The following is an 11,762-nucleotide window of genomic DNA, read 5'->3' as shown; positions in this document are numbered from 1 at the left end:
TGTGATACTGTCTGCTGAGCCATGTATCTAATCCTGTCCTGTGTGATACTGTCTGCTGAGCTGTGTATCTAATCCTATCCTGTGTGATACTGTCTGCTGAGCTGTGTATCTAATCCTATCCTGTGTGATACTGTCTGCTGAGCCATGTATCTAATCCTGTCCTGTGTGATACTGTCTGCTGAGCCAAGTATCTAATCCTATCCTGTGTGATACTGTCTGCTGAGCCATGTATCTAATCCTGTCCTGTGTGATACTGTCTGCTGAGCCAAGTATCTAATCCTATCCTGTGTGATACTGTCTGCTGAGCCATGTATCTAATCCTGTCCTGTGTGATACTGTCTGCTGAGCCGGGTATCTAATCCTATCCTGTGTGATACTGTTTGCTGAGCCGTGTATCTAATCCTCTCCTGTGTGATACTGTCTGCTGAGCCATGTATCTTATCCTGCCCTGTGTCATACTGTCTGCTGAGCCGGGTATCTAATCCTTTCCTGTGTGAAACTGTCTGCTGATCCCTGTATCTAATCCCTTCCTGTGTGATACTGTCTGCTGAGCCTTGTATCTAATCGCTTCCTGTGTGATACTGTCTGCTGAGCCGTGTATCTAATCCCATCCTGTGTGATACGGTCTGCTGAGCCGTATATCTAATCCTCTTCGGTGTGATACTGTCTGCTGAGCCGTGTATCTAATCCTCTCCTGTGTGATACGGTCTGCTGAGCTGTGTATCTAATCCTCTTCTGTGTGATACTGTCTGCTGAGCCGTGTATCTAATCCTCTCCTGTGTGATACTGTCTGCTGAGCAGTGTATCTAATCCTCTCCTGTGTGATACGGTCTGCTGAGCTGTGTATCTAATCCTCTTCTGTGTGATACTGTCTGCTGAGCCGTGTATCTAATCCTCTCCTGTGTGATACTGTCTGCTAAGCAGTGTATCTAATCCTCTCCTGTGTGATACTGTCTGCTGAGCCGTGTATCTAATCCTCTCCTGTGTGATACTGTCTGCTGAGCCGTGTATCTAATCCTATGCTGTGTGATACTGTCTGCTGAGCCGTGTATCTAATCCTATGCTGTGTGATACTGTCTGCTGAGCCGTGTATCTAATCCTATCCTGTGTGATACTGTCTGCTGAGCCGTGTATCTAATCATATCCTGTGTGATACTGTCTGCTGAGCCGTGTATCTAATCCTCTCCTGTGTGATAGTGTCTGCTGATCCATGTATCTAATCCTCTCCTGTGTGACACTGTCTGCTGAGCTGTGTATCTAATCCTATCCTGTGTGATACTGTCTGCTGAACTGTATCTAATCCTATCCTGTGTGATACTGTCTACTGAACCGTGTATCTAATCCTATCCTGTGTGATACTGTCTGCTGAACTGTGTATCTAATCCTATCCTGTGTGATCCTGTCTGCTGAGCCGTGTATCTAACCCTCTCCTGTGTGATACTGTCTGCTGAGCCGTGTATCTAATCCTATCCTTTGTGATACCGTCTGCTGAGCCGTGTATCTAATCCTATCCTGTGTGATACTGTCTGCTGAGCCGTGTATCTAATCCTATCCTGTGTGATACTGTCTGCTGAACTGTGTATCTAACCCTCTCCTGTGTGATACTGTCTGCTGAGCCGTGTATCTAATCCTGTCCTTTGTGATACCGTCTGCTGAGCCGTGTATCTAATCCTATGCTGTGTGATACTGTCTGATGAGCCGTGTATCTAATCCTATCCTGTGTGATACTGTCTGCTGAGCTGTGTATCTAACCCTCTCCTGTGTGATACTGTCTGCTGAGCCGTGTATCTAATCCTGTCCTTTGTGATACCGTCTTCTGAGCCGTGTATCTAATCCTCTCCTGTGTGATACTGTCTGCTGAGCCGTGTATCTAATCCTCTCCTGTGTGATACTGTCTGCTGAGCCGTGTATCTAATCCTATGCTGTGTGATACTGTCTGCTGAGCCGTGTATCTAATCCTATCCTGTGTGATACTGTCTGCTGAGCCGTGTATCTAATCCTCTCCTGTGTGATACTGTCTGCTGATCCATGTATCTAATCCTATCCTGTGTGATACTGTCTGCTGAGCTGTGTATCTAATCCTCTCCTGTGTGACACTGTCTGCTGAGCTGTGTATCTAATCCTATCCTGTGTGATACTGTCTGCTGAACTGTATCTAATCCTATCCTGTGTGATACTGTCTGCTGAGCCGTGTATCTAATCCTATCCTGTGTGATACTGTCTGCTGAACCGTGTATCTAATCCTATCCTGTGGGATACTGTCTGCTGAACTGTATCTAATCCTATCCTGTGTGATACTGTCTGCTGAGCCATGTATCTAATCCTATCCTGTGTGATACTGTCTGCTGAACCGTGTATCTAATCCTATCCTGTGGGATACTGTCTGCTGAGCCGTGTATCTAACCCTCTCCTGTGTGATACTATCTGCTGAGCCGTGTATCTAATCCTATCCTGTGTGATAATGTCTGCTGAGCTGTATCTAATCCTATCCTGTGTGATACTGTCTGCTGAACTGTGTATCTAATCCTATCCTGTGTGATCCTGTCTGCTGAGCCGTGTATCTAACCCTCTCCTGTGTGATACTGTCTGCTGAGCTGTGTATCTAACCCCCTCCTGTGTGATATTGTCTGCTGAGCTGTGTATCTAACCCTCTCCTGTGTGATACTGTCTGCTGAGCCGTGTATCTAATCCTATCCTGTGTGATACTGTCTGCTGAGCCGTGTATCTAATCCTATCCTGTGTGATACCGTCTGCTGAGCCGTGTATCTAATCCTATCCTGTGTGATACTGTGTGCTGAGCCGTGTATCTAATCCTATCCTGTGTGATACTGTCTGCTGAGCCATGTATCTAATCCTATTCTTTGTGATACTGTCTGCTGAGACGTGTATCTAATCCTATCCTGTGTGATACTGTCTGCTGAGCCGTGTATCTAATCCTATCCTGTGTGATACTATCTGCTGAGCCGTGTATCTAATCCTATCCTGTGTGATACTATCTCCTGAGCCGTGTATCTAATCCTATCCTGTGTGATACTGTCTGCTGAGACGTGTATCTAATCCCATCCTGTGTGATACTGTCTGCTGAGCCGTGTATCTAATCCTGTTCTGTGTGATACTGTCTGCTGAGCCGTGTATCTAATCATCTCCTGTGTGATACTATCTACTGAGCCGTGTATCTAATCGCTTCCTGTGTGATACTGTCTGCTGAGCCGTGTATCTAATCGCTTCCTGTGTGATACTGTCTGCTGAGCCGTGTATCTAATCCCTTCCTGTGTGATACTGTCTGCTGAGCCTTGTATCTAATCGCTTCCTGTGTGATACTGTCTGCTGAGCCGTGTATCTAATCGCTTCCTGTGTGATACTGTCTGCTGAGCCGTGTATCTAATCCCTTCCTGTGTGATACTGTCTGCTGATCCTTGTATCTACTCCCTTCCTGTGTGATACTGTCTGCTGAGCTGTGTATCTAATCCTGTCCTGTGTGATACTGTCCGCTGAGCCGTGTATCTAATCTTATCCTGTGTGATACTGTCTGCTGAGCCGGGTATCTAATCCTATCCTGTGTGATACTGTTTGCTGAGCCGTGTATCTAATCCTCTCCTGTGTGATACTGTCTGCTGAGCCGTGTATCTAATCCTATCCTGTGTGATACTGTCTGCTGAGCTGTGTATCTAATCCTTTCCTGTGTGATACTGTCTGCTGAGCTGTGTATCTAATCCTTTCCTGTGTGAAACTGTCTGCTGATCCTTGTATCTAATCGCTTCCTGTGTGATACTGTCTGCTGAGCCGTGTATCTAATCCTCTTCTGTGTGATACTGTCTGCTGAGCCGTGTATCTAATCCTCTCCTGTGTTATACTGTCTGCTGAGCCGTGTATCTAATCCTATCCTGTGTGATACTGTCTGCTGAGCTGTGTATCTAATCCTTTCCTGTGTGATACTGTCTGCTGAGCTGTGTATCTAATCCTGTCCAGTGTGATACTGTCTGCTGAGCCATGTATCTAATCCTGTCCTGTGTGATACTGTCTGCTGAGCCGTGTATCTAATCCTATCCTGTGTGATACTGTCTGCTGAGCTGTGTATCTAATCCTATCCTGTGTGATACTGTCTGCTGAGCCATGTATCTAATCCTGTCCTGTGTGATACTGTATGCTGAGCTGTGTATCTAATCCTATCCTGTGTGATACTGTCTGCTGAGCCAAGTATCTAATCCTATCCTGTGTGATACTGTCTGCTGAGCCGTGTATCTAATCCTCTCCTGTGTGATACTGTCTGCTGAGCTGTGTATCTAATCCTCTCCTGTGTGATACTGTCTGCTGAGCCGTGTATCTAATCCTATCCTGTGTGATACTGTCTGCTGAGCCGTGTATCTAATCCTATCCTGTGTGATACCGTCTGCTGAGCCGTGTATCTATTCCTATTCTGTGTGATACTGTCTGCTGTGCCGTGTATCTAATCCTATCCTGTGTGATACTGTCTGCTGAGCCGTGTATCTAATCCTATGCTGTGTGATACTGTCTGCTGAGCCGTGTATCTAATCCTATCCTGTGTGATACTGTCTGCTGAGCCGTGTATCTAATCCTATCCTGTGTGATACTGTCTGCCGAGCCGTGTATCTAATCCTATCCTGTGTGATACCGTCTGCTGAACCGTGTATCTAATCCTATCCTGTGTGGTACTGTGTGCTGAGCCGTGTATCTAATTCTATCCTGTGTGATACCGTCTGCTGAGCAGTGTATGTAATTCTATTCTGTGTGATACTATCTGCAGAGCTGTGTATCTAATCCTATCCTGTGTGATACTATCTGCTGGGCCGTGTATCTAATCCTATCCTGTGTGATACTCTCTGCTGAGCCGCGTATCTAATCCTCTCCTGTGTGATACTATCTGCTGAGCCGTGTATCTAATCATCTCCTGTGTGATTCTGTCTACTGAGCCGTGTATCTAATCGCTTCCTGTGTGATACTGTCTGCTGAGCCGTGTATCTAATCCCTTCCTGTGTGATACTGTCTGCTGATCCTTGTATCTAATCCCTTCCTGTGTGATACTGTCTGCTGAGCCTTGTATCTAATCGCTTCCTGTGTGATACTGTCTGCTGAGCCGTGTATCTAATCCCTTCCTGTGTGATACTGTCTGCTGAGCCATGTATCTAATCCTATCCTGTGTGATACTGTCTGCCGAGCCGTGTATCTAATCCTATCCTGTGTGATACTATCTGCTGAGCCATGTATCTAATCGCTTCCTGTGTGATACTGTCTGCTGAGCCTTGTATCTAATCGCTTCCTGTGTGATACTGTCTGCTGAGCCATGTATCTAATCCTATCCTGTGTGATACTGTCTGCCGAGCCGTGTATCTAATCCTATCCTGTGTGATACTATCTGCTGAGCCATGTATCTAATCGCTTCCTGTGTGATACTGTCTGCTGAGCCTTGTATCTAATCGCTTCCTGTGTGATACTGTCTGCTGAGCAGTGTATCTAATCCCTTCCTGTGTGATACTGTCTGCTGAGCCGTGTATCTAATCATCTCCTGTGTGATACTATCTACTGAGCCGTGTATCTAATCGCTTCCTGTGTGATACTGTCTGCTGAGCCGTGTATCTAATCGCTTCCTGTGTGATACTGTCTGCTGAGCCGTGTATCTAATCGCTTCCTGTGTGATACTGTCTGCTGAGCCGTGTATCTAATCCTGTCCAGTGTGATACTGTCTGCTGAGCCATGTATCTAATCCTGTCCTGTGTGATACTGTCTGCTGAGCCGTGTATCTAATCCTGTCCTGTGTGATACTGTCTGCTGAGCCGTGTATCTAATCCTATCCTGTGTGATACTGTCTGCTGAGCCATGTATCTAATCCTGTCCTGTGTGATACTGTCTGCTGAGCTGTGTATCTAATCCTATCCTGTGTGATACTGTCTGCTGAGCCAAGTATCTAATCCTATCCTGTGTGATACTGTCTGCTGAGCCATGTATCTAAACCTGTCCTGTGTGATACTGTCTGCTGAGCTGTGTATCTAATCCTGTCCTGTGTGATACTGTCTGCTGAGCCGTGTATCTAATCTTATCCTGTGTGATACTGTCTGCTGAGCCGGGTATCTAATCCTATCCTGTGTGATACTGTTTGCTGAGCCGTGTATCTAATCCTCTCCTGTGTGATACTGTCTGCTGAGCCGTGTATCTGATCCTGCCCTGTGTCATACTGTCTGCTGAGCCGTGTATCTAATCCTTTCCTGTGTGAAACTGTCTGCTGATCCTTGTATCTAATCCCTTCCTGTGTGATACTGTCTGCTGAGCCATGTATCTAATCCCATCCTGTTTGATACTGTCTGCTGAGCTGTGTATCTAATCCTCTTCTGTGTGATACTGTCTGCTGAGCCGTGTATCTAATCCTCTTCTGTGTGATACTGTCTGCTGAGTCGTGTATCTAATCCTCTCCTGTGTTATACCGTCTGCTGAGCCGTGTATCTAATCCTAACCTGTGTGATACTGTCTGCTGAGCCGTGTATCTAATCCTATCCTGTGTGATACTGTCTGCTGAACTGTGTATCTAACCCTCTCCTGTGTGATACTGTCTGCTGAGCCGTGTATCTAATCCTATGCTGTGTGATACTGTCTGCTGAGCCGTGTATCTAATCCTATCCTGTGTGATACTGTCTGCTGAGCCGTGTATCTAATCCTATCCTGTGTGATACTGTCTGCTGAGCTGTGTATCTAATCCTTTCCTCTGTGATACTGTCTGCTGAGATGTGTATCTAATCCTGTCCAGTGTGATACTGTCTGCTGAGCCATGTATCTAATCCTGTCCTGTGTGATACTGTCTGCTGAGCCGTGTATCTAATCCTATCCTGTGTGATACTGTCTGCTGAGCTGTGTATCTATTCCTATCCTGTGTGATACTGTCTGCTGAGCCGTGTATCTAATCCTATCCTGTGTGATACTGTCTGCTGAGCTGTGTATCTATTCCTATCCTGTGTGATACTGTCTGCTGAGCCATGTATCTAATCCTATCCTGTGTGATACTGTGTGCTGAGCCGTGTATCTAATCCTATGCTGTGTGATACTGTCTGCTGAGCCCTGTATCTAATCCTCTCACGTGTGATACTGTCTGCTGAGCCGTGTATCTAATCCTCTCCTGTGTGATACTGTCTGCTGAGCCGTGTATCTAATCCTATGCTGTGTGATACTGTCTGCTGAGCCGTGTATCTAATCCTATCCTGTGTGATACTGTCTGCTGAACTGTGTATCTAATCCTATCCTGTGTGATACTGTCTGCTGAGCTGTGTATCTAATCCTATCCTGTGTGATACTGTCTGCTGAGCCGTGTATCTAATCCTCTCCTGTGTGATACTGTCTGCTGAGCCGTGTATCTAATCCTCTCCTGTGTGATACTGTCTGCTGAGCCGTGTATCTAATCCTCTCCTGTGTGATACTGTCTGCTGAGCCGTGTATCTAACCCTCTCCTGTGTGATACTGTCTGCTGAGCCGTGTATCTAACCCTCTCCTGTGTGATACTGTCTGCCGAGCCGTGTATCTAATCCTATCCTGTGTGATACCGTCTGCTGAACCGTGTATCTAATCCTATCCTGTGTGATACTGTCTGCTGAGCCGTGTATCTAACCCTCTCCTGTGTGATACTGTCTGCCGAGCCGTGTATCTAATCCTATCCTGTGTGATACCGTCTGCTGAACCGTGTATCTAATCCTATCCTGTGTGATACTGTCTGCTGAGCTGTGTATCTAATCCTATCCTGTGTGATACTGTCTGCTGAGCCGTGTATCTAACCCTCTCCTGTGTGATACTGTCTGCTGAGCTGTGTATCTAATCCTATCCTGTGTGATACTGTCTGCTGAGCTGTGTATCTAATCCTATCCTGTGTGATACTGTCTGCTGAGCCGTGTATCTAATCCTATCCTGTGTGATACTGTCTGCTGAACTGTGTATCTAATCCTATCCTGTGTGATCCTGTCTGCTGAGCCGTGTATCTAACCCTCTCCTGTGTGATACTGTCTGCCGAGCCGTGTATCTAATCCTATCCTGTGTGATACCGTCTGCTGAACCGTGTATCTAATCCTATCCTGTGTGATACTGTGTGCTGAGCCGTGTATCTAATTCTATTCTGTGTGATACTGTCTGCTGAGCCGTGTATCTAATCCTCTCCTGTGTGATACTATCTGCTGGGCCGTGTATCTAATCCTATCCTGTGTGATACTCTCTGCTGAGCCGCGTATCTAATCCTCTCCTGTTTGAAACTGTCTGCTGAGCTGTGTATCTAATCCCATCCTGTGTGATACTATCTGCTGAGCCGTGTATCTAATCCTCTCCTGTGTGATACTGTCTACTGAGCCGTGTATCTAATCGCTTCCTGTGTGATACTGTCTGCTGAGCCGTGTATCTAATCCCTTCCTGTGTGATACTGTATGCTGAGCCGTGTATCTAATCGCTTCCTGTGTGATACTGTCTGCTGAGCCTTGTATCTAATCGCTTCCTGTGTGATACTGTCTGCTGAGCCGTGTATCTAATCCCTTCCTGTGTGATACTGTCTGCTGAGCCGTGTATCTAATCATCTCCTGTGTGATACTATATACTGAGCCGTGTATCTAATCACTTCCTGTGTGATACTGTCTGCTGAGCCGTGTATCTAATCGCTTCCTGTGTGATACTGTCTGCTGAGCCGTGTATCTAATCCCTTCCTGTGTGATACTGTCTGCTGATCCTTGTATCTAATCCCTTCCTGTGTGATACTGTATGCTGAGCCGTGTATCTAATCGCTTCCTGTGTGATACTGTCTGCTGAGCCTTGTATCTAATCGCTTCCTGTGTGATACTGTCTGCTGAGCCGTGTATCTAATCCCATCCTGTGTGATACTGTCTGCTGATCCTTGTATCTAATCCCTTCCTGTGTGATACTGTCTGCTGAGCCGTGTATCTAATCCCATCCTGTTTGATACTGTATGCTGAGCCGTGTATCTAATCCCTTCCTGTGTGATACTGTCTGCTGAGCCGTGTATCTAATCGCTTCCTGTGTGATACTGTCTGCTGAGCCGTGTATCTAATCCCTTCCTGTGTGATACTGTCTGCTGAGCCGTGTATCTAATCGCTTCCTGTGTGATACTGTCTGCTGAGCCTTGTATCTAATCGCTTCCTGTGTGATACTGTCTGCTGAGCCGTGTATCTAATCCCTTCCTGTGTGATACTGTCTGCTGAGCCGTGTATCTAATCATCTCCTGTGTGATACTATCTACTGAGCCGTGTATCTAATCGCTTCCTGTGTGATACTGTCTGCTGAGCCGTGTATCTAATCGCTTCCTGTGTGATACTGTCTGCTGAGCCGTGTATCTAATCCCTTCCTGTGTGATACTGTCTGCTGATCCTTGTATCTAATCCCTTCCTGTGTGATACTGTATGCTGAGCCGTGTATCTAATCGCTTCCTGTGTGATACTGTCTGCTGAGCCGTGTATCTAATCCTGTCCAGTGTGATACTGTCTGCTGAGCTATGTATCTAATCCTGTTCTGTGTGATACTGTCTGCTGAGCCGTGTATCTAATCCTATCCTGTGTGATACTGTCTGCTGAGCTGTGTATCTAATCATATCCTGTGTGATACTGTCTGCTGAGCCATGTATCTAATCCTGTCCTGTGTGATACTGTCTGCTGAGCTGTGTATCTAATCCTATCCTGTGTGATACTGTGTGCTGAGCCAAGTATCTAATCCTATCCTGTGTGATACTGTCTGCTGAGCCATGTATCTAAACCTGTCCTGTGTGATACTGTCTGCTGAGCTGTGTATCTAATCCTGTCCTGTGTGATACTGTCTGCTGAGCCGTGTATCTAATCTTATCCTGTGTGATACTGTCTGCTGAGCCGTGTATCTAATCCTTTCCTGTGTGAAACTGTCTGCTGATCCTTGTATCTAATCCCTTCCTGTGTGATACTGTCTGCTGAGCCTTGTATCTAATCGCTTCCTGTGTGATACTGTCTGCTGAGCCGTGTATCTAATCCCATCCTGTTTGATACTGTATGCTGAGCCGTATATCTAATCCTCTTCGGTGTGATACGGTCTGCTGAGCTGTGTATCTAATCCTCTTCTGTGTGATACTGTCTGCTGAGCTGTGTATCTAATCCTCTTCTGTGTGATACTGTCTGCTGAGTCGTGTATCTAATCCTCTCCTGTGTTATACCGTCTGCTGAGCCGTGTATCTAATCCTAACCTGTGTGATACTGTCTGCTGAGCCGTGTATCTTATCCTATCCTGTGTGATACTGTCTGCTGAACTGTGTATCTAACCCTCTCCTGTGTGATACTGTCTGCTGAGCCGTGTATCTAATCCTATGCTGTGTGATACTGTCTGCTGAGCCGTGTATCTAATCCTATCCTGTGTGATACTGTCTGCTGAGCCGTGTATCTAATCCTATCCTGTGTGATACTGTCTGCTGAGCCGTGTATCTAATCCTATCCTGTGTGATACTGTCTGCTGAGCCGTGTATCTAATCCTATCCTGTGTGATACTGTCTGCTGAGCCGTGTATCTAATCCTTTCCTCTGTGATACTGTCTGCTGAGATGTGTATCTAATCCTGTCCAGTGTGATACTGTCTGCTGAGCCATGTATCTAATCCTGTCCTGTGTGATACTGTCTGCTGAGCCGTGTATCTAATCCTATCCTGTGTGATACTGTCTGCTGAGCTGTGTATCTAATCCTATCCTGTGTGATACTGTCTGCTGAGCCATGTATCTAATCCTATCCTGTGTGATACTGTGTGCTGAGCCTTGTATCTAATCCTATGCTGTGTGATACTGTCTGCTGAGCCCTGTATCTAATCCTCTCACGTGTGATACTGTCTGCTGAGCCATGTATCTAATCCTCTCCTGTGTGATACTGTCTGCTGAGCCGTGTATCTAATCCTCTCCTGTGTGATACTGTCTGCTGAGCCGTGTATCTAATCCTCTCCTGTGTGATACTGTCTGCTGAACCGTGTATCTAATCCTCTCCTGTGTGATACTGTCTGCTGAGCCGTGTATCTAATCCTATGCTGTGTGATACTGTCTGCTGAGCCGTGTATCTAATCCTATCCTGTGTGATACTGTCTGCTGAGCCATGTATCTAATCCTATCCTGTGTGATACTGTCTGCTGAACTGTGTATCTAATCATATCCTGTGTGATACTGTCTGCTGAGCTGTGTATCTAATCCTATCCTGTGTGATACTGTCTGCTGAACTGTGTATCTAATCCTATCCTGTGTGATACTGTCTACTGAACTGTGTATCTAATCCTATCCTGTGTGATCCTGTCTGCTGAGCCGTGTATCTAACCTTCTCCTGTGTGATACTGTCTGCTGAGCCGTGTATCTAACCCTCTCCTGTGTGATACTGTCTGCCGAGCCGTGTATCTAATCCTATCCTGTGTGATACCATCTGCTGAACCGTGTATCTAATCCTATCCTGTGTGATACTGTGTGCTGAGCCGTGTATCTAATTCTATTCTGTGTGATACTGTCTGCTGAGCCGTGTATCTAATCCTCTCCTGTGTGATACTATCTGCTGGGCCGTGTATCTAATCCTATCCTGTGTGATACTCTCTGCTGAGCCGCGTATCTAATCCTCTCCTGTTTGAAACTGTCTGCAGAGCTGTGTATCTAATCCCATCCTGTGTGATACTATCTGCTGAGCCGCGTATCTAATCCTCTCCTGTTTGAAACTGTCTGCTGAGCTGTGTATCTAATCCCATCCTGTGTGATACTATCTGCTGGGCCGTGTATCTAATCCTATCCTGTGT

The sequence above is a fragment of the Phyllobates terribilis genome, unplaced genomic scaffold (genome assembly GCF_046119375.1).
Source record: "Phyllobates terribilis strain yellow unplaced genomic scaffold, ASM4611937v1 Scaffold_2__4_contigs__length_985480577, whole genome shotgun sequence".
Lineage (NCBI taxonomy): Eukaryota > Metazoa > Chordata > Amphibia > Anura > Dendrobatidae > Phyllobates > Phyllobates terribilis.
The sequence above is the reverse complement of the archived record's forward strand: the minus strand, read 5'-3'. Positions refer to the sequence as shown.